Source organism: Peromyscus eremicus, chromosome 5 (genome assembly GCF_949786415.1).
Source record: "Peromyscus eremicus chromosome 5, PerEre_H2_v1, whole genome shotgun sequence".
In the NCBI taxonomy this organism is placed as follows: domain Eukaryota; kingdom Metazoa; phylum Chordata; class Mammalia; order Rodentia; family Cricetidae; genus Peromyscus; species Peromyscus eremicus.
Genome location: NC_081420.1, coordinates 60,372,130 through 60,386,955, shown reverse-complemented (window position 1 = coordinate 60,386,955; position 14,826 = coordinate 60,372,130). Strand labels below are relative to the sequence as shown.

At 36.9% G+C, this 14,826-nt stretch overlaps 1 protein-coding gene across 16 annotated transcripts in view; it reads right to left on the bottom strand.

The window, feature by feature from the left end:
* Window positions 1–14,826, bottom strand: part of Celf2 (CUGBP Elav-like family member 2) — a 539,378-nt gene that overhangs the window by 240,745 nt on the left and 283,807 nt on the right. The window lies entirely within an intron of this gene.

Genomic DNA, 14,826 nt, shown 5'->3' with positions numbered 1-14,826 from the left:
CAAATTATCTATCAGTCAACTAATAAAGGTGTATCTTTGCTGATTTTCTACAACAAAATTTTAGATTATTGTGTTGCCAACATTTGACTGTGCATTTGACTATGCTGGAACTGGTAGAGAAAGTCACACATTTGTTATTCAGGTTATTACTTTAAGCTCTAAATGGTGTTTTGGTACTCACCGTGAGGAAAATTCCTGCCTACCTCCTGTGCAGACCCATTTTCCTGTTCCCAAGTGCTTGAACGATTAAACAATCTCACTCACTCCCACAACTGAAATGATTTTATATACATATAGTTAGTAGGTTTTCAACTCAGATCTTCCTTTCGATGCTGAGATCTCTGTATACTATTCACTATGACATTTCCTAGATGTCTCAAAAGTATGACAATTCATTCAACATATCTAGTCTTAAACACTCCCACTCATTCAATCGTTTCCTCTAAACCCACTTTTTCCTTCCAGTGATAGTCTATCTCTCATCACACTTCTCACTGAAGTACACACAAACAATGGAGTCATTTATATCTCCCATCTCTCTCACTCACCATACTCAATCCATAATGTCTTATTGGCTTCACTTTCCAAATCAACCTTAAATGCTCAGTTAAAAGACGTGTAGCATTGAGAAACAAATGCATTAGAAACAGTCAAGCTTCCCAGTCATAAGTAGAGCGCCTCAGAGGTATGTAGTGAAATATCTAGCTCCACATGGTGTTTCAACATTTCACCATCTGTATCCTACTCTGGACTTTGTTTTTCTGACTGAAGTCTTCCAATTTATAAAAGATAACTAGACAGTTGGAATATGATACTCACATTATAAACACAGACAAAAATTTGCTTTTCCTACCTGCCCCAAGGTGTATGTTCATGGGCTTTGAATACTAAACATTTTCCCATGCTTTGAAAGTGCTTCATGTTATAGAATACTATGGGAGCTCTTCCAAACAAAAAATCCTGTACATTATTACATCTATAAATTTCAATGTTCAAATACTGGTAGGGGTGTGGAGAGTAGAGTGGCTAAGTATCATTTTTTAAGTATGAATACAAATTTCATAGTTCTAATTTTTTTATTTTTCAGAAAATACAGTCTACTTATATTTATTATGAACTCAATCTAGTTCATGTCACTTATGAATAATATGTGCTGACTATCTACAAAGGGCAAAAAAGCAGACTTTTTTACGATTAGTATCATTCTTAGCAGATATTCCACAGTACCAACCAGATGATATACACTGTAGAAATGTCATGTTTTCAAAAAGTAGGAACAGTGAGTTCTAATAATAGGGATAACTAGGTAATTTGTATTAAGAACACAGTTCTTACAATAAAATCGAGCAACTATTTTCCTGAGAATGACTCTCTAATTTATATGGTAGAGAGAAGAAGTAAGTCATCTACAAAGAAAAGCCAAATATGTAAGGAAAACAACCAAGAAATTAACTGGTTGAGAAACAGTTTCACTTGACCATGAATAACAACACAAACTTTCAGTATGATCAATTTCACTGGTGTTAACTGTATTACAACCAAGGTAGAAATAGAAGGAGATCTAGAATTCCAAGCCTATGTGCTTATCCGCTTTCTGAACTTTCTTTGAAATATGTTTATCTTTGGTAAAAACTGAGTAAAGAGCCAATGGAGAGGGAAAAAACTGACCCCAAGATTATCTTAAATAAAAATAAAATCTGGAGGGAAGATGTGCCAGAATTTATTGAAAAACAGATTTTTCTACTTCAAAATGTTATTAAAATATGAATGTTTTTGTGAATTATTGCCAAATATATTTTATAAGCTCTCTGCTACTCAGATCCACCACACTGTACAGTGTGATGGATGGGGGCTATTAATTATTTTCACTGAGGAGTGGAACAGTTCATGTAATATACTGGCATTAAAATGTGAAGGTATTCTACCAGCACATTTACTTCCTCATGAAGTCATAATTTCATGTAACCCTTGTTTTTTCAAGCAACTCTCCTATTTTGTAGATCCTAAAAGATGGGAAGAACTCATAGTGTAAAAGGTTGTCTGATGCCCCAGGAGGAAAGTCTCAATTCTCTGTCCAACATCATCTGAAATCATCTCCGTATTTCTTGTAGCTCAGCCCTAATTGCCTTTCTGCCTATTATCTGCATCTTAAATTGGTTTTTAAAATTCTTTTGGAGTCTACTCAAATTGAAGAGATAAAAGAGTTATGAGCGACTTGTCCACTTTCCCCTCAGCTCATAGCCAGGTAGTGTTACCACCATATGCATGGCCTAGCTTCCATCAACTCATCCAGTAGTCCATAGAAATTAGAGAGGATGAGATGGTCCCACTGACAGAAGAGAAAGAGCAGATATGCTACTTTAGATAGGATCTTTGTTATTTTTCACAGAGAGAAGTGTGCTCTTATACATATTATTACATTCAAAGTTGATCTGTCTTAAGGCTGGTGAGACAGCTTAGCAGGTAAAGGTCTTGGCACTAAGCCTGACAATCTGAGTTCAGTTCCCAGGATCCACACAGTGGAAAGAGAGAATGGACTCCTACAAATTGTCTTCTGACTTCTACACATCTGTCATGACATGCACTTGCTTTTGTACACACACACACACACACACACACACACACACACACACACACACACACACGAACATGGAAACAAACAAACAAGCAAATAAATAAATAAATGCATGTAACAGAGAAAAAATTAAAGACATCTATCTTAAATGGAAAAGAAAGGTAACCTGTAAAAAAGCATTTCTTTTCTGAAATGATGAGTGATGTCAATGTTTACTCTCTCCCCTTTCAGCGTTTTCCTTATGAATTTTCACCACATAAGTGTCTCCTCTGTGATGCCTTGTCCAAAGCTGGAGATCTTTTATTCTTCCCCAGTACACTTGGACTTGAACTGTTATTAAACTTGCCCTGACTGAAGAACAAACAGGGCTAAGTAGGAGCAAGAACTTTGATTTTGAACTGCCCTGGCTTCCAGAGCAGTCTGTAGCTCTCAACTGAACTAGAGAGAAGCTGCTTAGCTCATGATCCTTCACGAAAAGGAATGAAGATGGTTGAGGGGGCTTGTCTCTGTTGATGGGAAGCAGCATTTACTTATCAGCTTCTTTATCTCAGCTACAACAGTGTGTCTGTCCTTTGCTTGATCTATTTGATCAAAATAGGTTATATAAAATATATTAATTTGTCAAAAAGACAAAATTCTAAGCCTTCACTAACACTTATTTCAATAATTCTGAATTTGTTTTTCTAGTTAGTATGTAGAATGCTGTGGTTAAGTGATAGGCCTCATGACCTTTGGTGAGTGACATGGTATGTCAAGATTCAATAACTGAAGCACAATGATGAGAACCTAAAATCAAATGTGACACCATGTGTTAAGACTTTCATGTGGTCATATGGTGGGGTATATTATATCCTGGAAGGTCAGGGCCTAGAAAAGAAACCAACCTCTTACCAAGCTGAGAAGTCCCTTATTAGAGGTAATGAAGCTGGCAATTTGTTAGTTGACCAGAAAGATCTACCATCTGGGGATATCCCTAACCAAAAAAGCAAAGTGCTAGGGAACAGTAGAAATTCAGGCATCCAGCAGGATCCTAAAATCAGGAATAAAGACCAAGATGAATACTACCTATGTACTTGGTCACAAAAACTGAGAGACAGCTATTTGGTCCTCAGAGCCACGTCACTGGACAGAAATGGGAGTGGAGGGTATCTGTTCCTGAACTAGAATACTACACTTTTTTCTAAACTGGTCCCAGGGTTCAGGGTTCAGAAAGCCTTGCAAAAAGGGGAGTTAAGTGACGCTAGGTAAAGGAACTACCCCAAGAGGTCACTTTACCAGGTAGTTAGGTTTTCTGTTTTATTTTCATGTTCTATTTTTCACTCTTAAAAACTTTCTCAATTCAAAAGTATACTTTTAAAATTTCTGGCCTTCCTCTCATCATCAGAGAGACTTCATCCAGCAATTGGAACAGATGCGGAGACCCACAGCCAAACATTAGGCAGAGCTCGGGAAGTCCTGCGAAAGAGGGAGTAGAAGGATTTTAAGAGCCAGAGGGGAGGAGGACACTATAAGAAAAACCACAGAATCAACTAACCTGGGCTCATAGGCCCACAGAGACTGAATGGACAACCAGAAAGCCTGGATAGGTCTGACCTAGGCCCTCTGTATATATATTATGGTTGTGTGCCTTTGTGTTCTTGTAGGACTCCTACAACTGAGAGCTGCCGTTGTCTCTGTCTTTTGTCTGCTTTTGGGACCCTTTTCCTCCTACTGGGTTGTCTTTATATGAGAGTATATGCCTAGTCTTACTGTAACTTGTAACACCATGTTTGGTTGATAACCCTGGGAGGCCTGCTCTCTTCTGAAAGGAAAAGGGAGGAGTGGATATGGGGGAGAGGGGAGGTGGGGAGTGGTACTGGGAGGAGAGGAGGGTTGGGATGTAATATATGAGAGAAGAATAAATAAAAAAGAAAAATGTTAGGGAAATTAACACATATATGCATAATAGACTTATTATAGTCTATGTAATAAATATACATTTATTATATCATTTATATACAGTATATATGACTATTAAATATCTGTCTTACATTTTCAAGCTATAAATCTCCCTTAAATTAAAAATAAAGGTAATATGACTAACATTTTTTAAAACAAACTACTAATTATAATTCTAAACAAAAAAAAAATTCTGGACTTTCTCTAAATATGTCAAAATTGGACAATATCATTGAAACTTCATTTGGATATGTAAGTCAAAAGGAAGATATATAAATGTTTTCTAAGACAGGTTTCTTTTATTAACCGTTCAGTGAAATATCTCTTCCAGCTGTTGTTTCTTAATTTTTACTATAGATGTGAAAATGAATGGGCAGGGCAGCTATACTTGGAAAACTTGTGATAACGATTATAACTACTAAACTGCATTAGATAAAACAATATGGAATTTGTAAAGATAGGGAGAATTTTACAAGAAACAACAGTATTCCTTAGGTCACAACTTTGAGTCACATTTAATAGAAAAATAAAAACCTGATTTTTAAACTATTTTTCTTTTTCCTAAGTTTTTAACATTAGATTGTAATACATCTGAAGTCATAAGAAACTGGTACTAAAGAAGTAGAATGAGATAGATTTGATTAGTAATGAGCTTATTTCAGATGTGTTCATATTAAGGACAACCACAAGGTTTCTTTTTTTTTTTTTCCAGTTTATTTAAGTTAGGACTATAATTACTTGAAGATCAGACTGAATCACAGCCAAGAGAAATTGCCTATTACTTCATAACTTACAACTAAAAGATACTTAGAGCTGCTTAGAATCTGAACTTTCAGTATGTTTATTTTCCGTTATTTTGGTCAGAAGGGTTCCATGGCAACAAGCTTTGCCATTCTTAGTTTGGCCAGCCATCAAACACGGGCTGCCTTGAGTTAGCTTACTCAAATGGACTTCAGAGATGGCAGTACGGCAGTATTCCCCGCTTTGTTAACTGCTTGAATTGTCCATTTTACTTAAGGCACTTAATTTATTTTTAGTGAATTACTCCTCTTTGTAATTAGATATCATAATTAAGCTAGTATCTTTTCCTTGACAATGCAGTTTTCCTTCAAAATAACGAGCTTAAACCAACATTACAGTTGCCATTCCTTAAAAGGATTTGTGGAAGAGGAAGCAGCCAACTAGAATTTTCTTTTTCTTAAGTAATGCAAATAAGAGGTAAGACAAAGGAAAGAGTATGGGGGTGGGCAACAAAATTTATATTGTAAGTATAAAATTGATTCATGACACAACACTTACCAAAGAGAACTGTTTTAATAGATTGCCTTGGTGAAAGGCATTACTTAAGCATTAGTTATTTAGATCTGGAAGTAAATGCATCTACTCTGCATTTGGTGCATAATGCCTCTTTATACATGTAGGTAAGTATGAAGCTACTTCTTTGTCTTTGCAAAATCAGGTCTCATGTAGGTAAGTATGAAGCTACTTCTTTGTCTTTGCAAAATCAGGTCTGGTATCAGTACAAAGGCAAGAGGAAGTAAAAAGAGACAGTAACTGATGGGTGATGTCGTTCTGTATGCTGTGAATATATGTTGCTTTGATTGGTTGATAAATAAAGCTGTTTGGCCAATGGTGAGGCAGAATAAGGTTAGGCGGGACATTCTAACTAGAGAGAGGAAGGAGAAACACAGAGCAGAGGAGACGCTGCTAGCCACCGCCAGGAGAAGCAAGATGTAAAGATACTGGTAAGCCATAAGCCATGTGGCAAAACATAGATTTATAAAAATGGGTTAATTTAAGATATAAGAGCTAGCTAGCAAGAAGCCTGCCATGGCCATAGTTTAAAAATAACATAAGCCTGTGTGTGTTTGTGTGGGTCTGAGCGGCTGCAGGACTGGCAGGTGAGAAAGATTTGTCCTGACCAATGACCAGGCGGGAAACAGGAAAACTTCCAACTACAAGTAATCTTTGAGGATGCAAAGTGCAGGTCCAAACATACTACGTTGTTTTACTCTAAAAATCAGCTTACAATTCATCTTAAACACATCTTTTTTTTCCCACAAAAGAATTTCAAAAATGGTTTCCTAATTTTCCTCTCAATTCTAAATGTTGGTCTCACGTTTTACTGCAAAGTGTCACCTGTCATTATGATGAATGCTAATGTCTAGATTGTATATATCCCATGACAGCTTTTGTTACTCTTTTTCTGTCTCCAAACAAAAATTCTACCACAACTTTTTTCAAGTTGAAAAGCAGTCCCCAATCTGAAAAGTGCTTTCCAAATAACAACTCTTTGTCATAGTTAAAAACATGAGCAAAAGATGTGGAAGCTTACATGCCTTTTGAAGCCTCAGCTGCCCAACCATCTAAGGATTAAATGCTCCCTGATTGCAACTTGGTTCAGGTAAACTGGTGACTAGGAAAAAATAAGCCTGTAGACTGTGGAGATGGATCAGCAGGCAGAGAGTGTTTGTTGTGCAAGCATAAGGATCTGACTTCATATCCCTAACCTACCTGCATATAGTTGTTAGGGACAGAGACAAGAGAATTGCTGGAGCTTATTGGCTGCCAACCTCTTTTCCAAGTTTAGTGCCAGATCCTGTTTCAAGAAATAAAAGGAATAGAGTGGAAAGTGATGGAACAGGACACCAAATGTCCCACTCTGGCCCCACACATGTCCATGTGCATATACCCATGCACTTGCATATGAGCCCACACAACAACACACACTACATACATACAAAAATAAAGGTTTTATGTTTTTCTTCTTTTTGAGCTTAAAGCCAAGAAACTATAAGGAACAATATTTAACTACAGACAAGGACTCTTGACATTGCTTGGTGATTTTATCCAAATGATATGCTCTGAAATTATCCAGAATATAACTGTATAAAAAGAGGACGTGACTGCTCCAATGTAAGGCTGAGGAGAAAGTTTTTATTGTAGATATGAGGGAGAGTATAGCCAGAGGTATGTGGAAGAGTCCAGAAAAGGGAGGGAAAATAGTTGACTAAACAAGACTAGTAGATTGAACCAGGCCGTGAGAGGAGGGGGGTGGGGAGAGTGAGAGAGGAAGAAAAGAGAGAGAAAGCAAAGGAGACCAAGACAGAGGACCCAGAGAAAGCCAAGAGCAAAAAGAGCATGTGACCGAAGTGGCAGGGTTATATAGGAATGACAGGGTGGGGCAAGAAAAGCCCATGAGCTGGAGAAGTTTATGGTAGGGTGCAGGGTGAGAAGAGCTGAGAGGAGCCAGGATGCCAGCATGGGCTCTGTAACAGGTACCTGTGAGGCTAAAAGAACCTGGAGGCCAGCATGCACTTTGATATGCTAATATGCACCACAGTTAGCCATTTGTCCTGGGTTTCTTTTGGACCTGACAACAACCAGACAATGCTACTGCCAGACAAAAGCAAAGATGTTAATTTTAAGGAAGTCACCAACTCCGATTACTAGATTAGCATATGAGTGTGTGTGCACCAGTGTGCGGACATGCATGATTTAGCACCACTCTCTAAAAGAAGAGACCCTCAAAGTATTTTGCTAGCAAGCACAGGAAGAAACTTCATTTTGTCTATTTCCCCTACAAAGTATCACAGGAACACAAGGCAGGAGCAGGGCTGCTTTTGCAGTGTAATGAAAAATAAAAACAGAAAAATGGGAAAAGACATAATTTAAAAGAATGAATGATTGATGAGAATAATAAATAATTTTAAGATCAAAAGCAAACCAAACCCAGTTATAATTCTACCAAAAATATCAAAATGTAATTATACTGTTTTCACACATCATTATTTGCCATTTTGGGGAATTACACTGGACACAATAATTAATGTAGAAATGGCGTTCAATTAAAACAAAAGCAATATTCTCTTAAAGGTTTTACATTAGAATTCTTACCAACTTCCCCTATTCTAAGAGTTTACATTATCTGATGGTTAAGACTCATCTGCCAGAAAAATGTTCTTCCTCATGAGGACTCAGTGTCCATGACACCCTGGCATAGACACAAAGCTTGCCATCTTTTCTCACAGTGCTTACAATACTTTGTCGCTTTTTTTAAACTGTAAAAATAAATCAGCCAATGTGTTAACATATAGACGTGACTTGCTTTCTTTTTCTTTTCCCCACTTTCAAAGAAAATGTTTTCAGGAAAGAAGTCAGTTGCTATGGAAGCTGTTATTGTAGACTACTTCAATATTAAAAGGCTGAAAAAAATTAAACTGTTTCAAGTCATCTTTTTAATTAAACACAAGTTCATTTTAATAAGAATGAGGACAAAAAGACAAAGTAATTTCAGAAAACAATGCAACTCTTTGCTCATAAATAGATTTCCTATCAGTAACTGGAATCTCTGAAATCACTGGTAATTCTGACACACTTCTCTTACAAAGCTATTTCTTAGAAATAATGGCCTTTTAGAAAAATAACAGTCTCATATTTCTAAAATCACATTCAGTTCTTGTCATTGTTATGTACTTAGTGTAAAGTTAATGCTTGCAATTCAATTCATTCAGGCAACAAGGCCTCTAGCAAGTTAATTTGCCATAAAGACAGGTTTCATAAAATTCTGTACAAATAAAGCATGGCAACCCACAAAGAGCAGTTTTCCAAATCGGCATGAAAAATGGAATCACTTCCAATACCATTTGGACACCCAGTCTCCAAGAACTCATGTGGACTGTCATGTGGTGGATACAATCTCATCTGTAATACCATTAGCAGAAATGAACTGTAACCAATTGTAAGTGGCTACTAATTGCCCATGACAATAATGGAAAAATACTGACTCAACCTTAGAAGAGTTAATTTAGTCCGATATAAGAGCTAAAGTCTTGGACTATCATTATATCACAGGCTGGCTTTATTAGTCATTTCTTCTGGAAGTCTAGCTGAAAAATGCAGATCATGGAATGAACAAGAAGCTGAGATGACACTGACAATCTCAGTTGTGTTAAATGAACTCTCTGGGCTAAAGGACTGAAAAATACAGCTTGGATAATACATGTGAAAAAGTTGTTTGGAGTCTGGGAATTTGCTCATCCAATAAAAGCACAACTGCAGCACAAGCTTGATGACGTGAGTTTGATCTCTGGAACTAATGTAAAAAAACTCGATATGGTTGCATAAATGTGCAACTCCAATGCTCTTATGAGGAGGAGGTGGATACAGGATATTCTGGTAGAAGTTCGGGGGCCAGGTCACCTTGATCAAGTAGCAGAAACAAGACAGACAGCAGAATATTGCCTTAACAAGGTATAGGCCAGAACCAGCCATAGCATATGCATTCTGTGGCCTCCTGCACATACACATACAAAATAAACAAACAAACAAACAAATAATAAATAAAATTCATCATTCTCTGATAAACTCAAAACCCTGAAGGTGTTTTACATACCTGGAAATTATTGCTTATGTGAAGTGTTCTTGAGACTGGGGAGGTAGCTCAGTGGTAGCTCATAAACCTGTCTTTATGGCAAATTAACTTGCTGGAGGCCTTGTTGCCTAAATGAATTGAATTGTGAGCATTAACTTTACACTAAGTAGATAACAATGACCTACAAGGCCTTTGGTTTAATTCTCAGAGATGATGATGATGATGATGATGATGATGATGATGATGAAAGTTTGTTTGGCATATAGGAACACAGCAGTACATTGCTCTCAATCAAGAGAAGACAAGAGCTGGCACTTTCCTATTTCCTCACAAACACAGCTTACCCAGTTTTGGAATGGTTAAGAAAAGCACTGACGGAAAAGGCAGAGCGGTCATTTTCTCGGAGGGCTGTATCACATGTTCATGGCCTCATTTCTTTTCAGTCCTGGGCATACGGGTCAGTATTTTCTCAAGCCTGAAAGAGGCTGATTAACTTCTGCAAAAGAGGCCGTGTTTCTTTCAACAGTCTTCATTCCTTTGCCAAACAGTCCCCCTAGGGAAAATAGGCCTTACCTCCATGATCTGAGAGACCAGAAATTTCACTTAATGTCATCAAGTAAACTGACTACATAGTAGCTGTTTAAAATAATGAATCTGAATATGAGCAGGGGTAGGTCAGCTTACTAAAATAATGCTATTTTAAGAAAGTAGTTAGACAAAAAAAAAAGTATAATTAAACTCTCTCTCTCTCTCTCTCTCTCTCTCTCTCTCTCTCTCTCTCTCTCTCTCCCTCTTCCTCTCTCTCTCTCTCTCTCTCTCTCTCTCTCTCTCTCTCTCTCTCTCTGGGGTGTGTGTGGATATTTTTCCTCCTACAATCATCCTACTTAAAAGAATGGATCACTGACCTAAATGTGGTCCATTGCTGACTACAATGTTGTTAATGTTGCAACTGACTCTTTAATTTCAAGAAGACCATTTTTAAATCAACTACTCAGAATTCTCTCCAGTGCGTCTATTATGCTTTGTGAATATTATAATCCACAAAATGCATTAAAGGAGGCATATATTGACTCAGACATGACTTACCCCCTATTTCCTAAAGGTTAAAAATAGAAAGTCTCTCATCTAGGGGACTGCTATTTATTCTTTTAAGCATGCATTATAGTATTAGATAAAAATATCTAACTTGCTGCATCTCTAAATACTTCCTCTCTGCTTCATCAGAGTTAAGGTGATACACAGGCCACCTACTGTTTTTACTTTCTCTCTGTTTACTTACTCCCTAAGCATCTGCCATCTGTCCTCTGCCTCTACTGTCAATGAACCTCTATCCAAAGATCATGGAAAGTACATCTTTCTGTAAATGTTTTCTTAGTTCAGCTTCCATGGTTTATATTCTCTCAAGAATCCTGCTGTTTCTTGGGCTCTTTTTTTTTTTCTGTTCTGAATATAGTAATACCTGAAAGAGCTTTGCTAATCCCTAGCTGTCTTCTCTTATCTTTACATACTCAGTCCCTTTAAAATGCACTATCTCTAGACTAAAGTATTAATTCCTGTATTTTTTACTATACCTTTTCCCCCTCCAATAATCCTATAGATATCTCAAATGCGCAAGTACAAATTTCAAGTAGTAATCTTTGCTGATGCCAACTGCCAATCTCCAGTTTTGACAAACTGTTTTTCAAAGATAGCCTCAATAATAATTCTCCAATACTTTTGTACGTTAAGACCTTACCATTTCCCAATGAAGAAAGGGAGATCTATTCCTTCCCTTTGAATTTAGGAGAGTCTATATGTGTTCTAGTCACCAGGTCCAGCATAGCCCAGCTTTCTAGGAATCTTATCCTGCATGTTAGACATGTAAGTGAAGAAGCCTCCAGATCTCTAAATGATACCAGTCTCAGGCATCTGAGTTATCAGCCATTTGAACAGTTGCAGCTGAGGCTTTAAGATGCTGTAGAGCAATAAGCAAAAAGCAATCAACAATAAGCTCTGTTTTCAATGAAGTGGTAGCATTCTTAAGCTACCAAGTTTGAGGTGAACTGTTACACTACAGTAACCAAAGTATAGTACTATTCCAGTAAAATCACAAATTGCTCCTGGATCCTCCTGTCTTCCAGGAATTGGTTGTCTCATATCCATTTACACAGGTAAGACAAGTCATTGTTTTCCAAGACAAGACAAAGTGAGCAGGAGTCTGCACACTGACTGTTTCCACCTGTTCTCTTTTAACAGATTCTATATATTGCTGAATCAACACTTTTAAACTGTAGCTCTTACCGTATCACTTTTCCACTACAGATCTCTAGCATCTATAAAGAAAATACTAAACTCTTTATTTCATCATGCATAGTGTTCTACGATTTGGTTTACATTTTCACTTTATGCTTTACTTATACTGCTGATCCTCTAATTCCATTGGTTTAGTTACCATCCTCTACAGATAACCCTAATTTGTCCATGCTTTAACCTTGCTGATGTTGCTCATGTACTTTTCTCTCATACCATAGGCATAAATTTATGAATTTATGTGTTGATTGCACAGCTCTGCTATACGCAAATGCCCTCAGTGTTTATTACCTTCTGACATGCCTTACCTTTCAGCTCATGAGTATTTTCATATTTTTCTCTCCTCTGTTGAACTGTAAAATTCATTAAAGACTTACACTGAATTTTAATAATCTCCCTAGCTTCTAGTATGTTGCTTTGCATGGGAAAAAATGTAGCTTGAAAATTCTTCTACTTTAATATTTAACAAACATGAAAAATGTGCAAGGCTGTGAAAAGTGGACCTCCTGCATTGTCTTCTTTGAAGTTCTGAAAAAACAAAACTAGTTTACTTTAGGTAAAGAAACGGTTAGAATGAAACTTGAAAGTTAGGAACTGGAAGAAGAGGTTCTGTCAATGGATATGCTCAGTATAAAAAGTATAAATTATGAGGCAATGCTTCTATAAGTATGTGTTGTAGCAATGAAGCAATTGCTACATACTGAATAATACTGAGTCAGGATCCTACCATAAATGTGAAGTATCTCATATCAAGCCCATATTTTAAGTACTGGCATTTTGAGAAAAAAAAAATGGAAAGGAAAGCCTCTGTTTATATGTTAACAAAGCCATTTCTCAGGGCAACCGAGATACCCAAATAAAGGCATAATTTAGGAAGGAAGGCTGTTACTAATATCCTTCAGCTGGGCAACTTTAGCTAGAACTCTCTTTGAGCACTCAATGTACACTCATTTTTTTTGGGGGGGGGGGGGCCCTGTGAGTTTTTAGTTAGGTAACAGTCTAGTGTCACCTCTTAAAACAACAGAAACAGAAACAAAATCCAAACCATTTAGTCACTTATAGATAATCCAACTACATAGAAAACATATCTCCCATAATCTACAATCCCTTCTATTGTTCATTCTGCTCAATATTTGAAGAACATGCTTGGGATAATCCAAGTACCACTTGCTACTCATTATAAATTATCACACAACTCTGATATCACTATTTTTCATTTGGGTACTTTTCCTAAACATCATGTAGAAACACCCCTCTCAGTCACTATATTTTATTTTATATAATGGTATAGTAGCCTCTAAAAACTAGAACTGCCCAATTTTGTTGTATCATGTGGACCTAAACAAACCTACCTTGTAAAATGGTAACAAAAAAGTCAGCAGATGTCTCCAATGAAACCTAATGTCTCAAAACTCATTCTTGAACACTAATTTCTCTTGTGACAGTCATCTCTCCCTGCCTCTTTAAGAAAGTAGAAACACCATTCATTAGAATTTATAGAAATGTATTTGTAATGAAATTTTAGCTTGGTCTAACCATGCAAGAAGCTATTATCCATCCGTTATCTTTATGTGCATGATTAGGAATAATAGCTGATTTGTGAAGTTATCTATTACTGGAAATAATCAAGATTAATGAGCCCTGTGGCACTTGCTGAATGCCTCGAGAGATTTATTGCTCAGGATGTGCATTTCTCTTGTTTTGTTGTTGGTGCTGTCAGGAGCTTTTTTCTATAACTGCAAATGGAGACATGGATTAATTGGAAAAGAGGAAAAAGGCTCTTTCAATGTTATCAAGGATTTTAGCCTGTTCAATCACACCTTTCTCAATGACATTATTTTATGTAATGATGTAGGCTCCCAAATCCCAGTATCCTCTAGATTTGCATAGAGAGTATGTGGCTCTCACCTTCAGAGATACAGGTAGCAGATACAAATGATACTGTTCAATTAAGAATCTTGTCTCAAGTCAAGAGAGTCCAAAAGTAAAGAGGAAACAAAAAGGTTGCTATCACTGTGAATGCCACAGGAGCTAAAATCACTTTCTCAACCAGGGAGATCCTGCTTCTCCTCAATGGAACTGCCCTATAGTTTTTTTTTTGTTTTTTTTTTTTGTTTTTTTTTTCTGTACAAATGCTAGAGATACTGGACTCACATGAAACTCCAGCAATGTGTAGGTAAATTTTTAATTTATTTTATGTGTATGAGTCTTTTGTCTGCAAGTGTATTTGTGTACCACATGCGTGTCTGGTGCCCATGGAAGTCAGAAAAAGGTGACAGATACCTTAGAATTAGAGTTACAGATAATTCTAAATTGCCAAATGTGTGCTGGGGATAGAACCTGGGTCCTTTGCAAGAGCAAACAGTGCTCTTAACTGCTGAGCCTTCTCCCCAGCCTCTCAGTCTTTTTATTTTACCAACTGTACAGTTAACATGAAGTTACAAAAACTGCTTTTGACACAAGGAAGATGGAAAAGTGAGAATAAAACCTTCCAATGACTAGATCTCATTTTAGAGAAGCAGAAATAAAGACTCTGAGTCAGATCATCTGCTTTGGACTCCAAGTTTTACAACACAGCCATATATAAATTCGAGGAAGTCAGGTAAACTTTTTACATTTTATGGTTTAGATGTAAACTGAGGAAAACAAC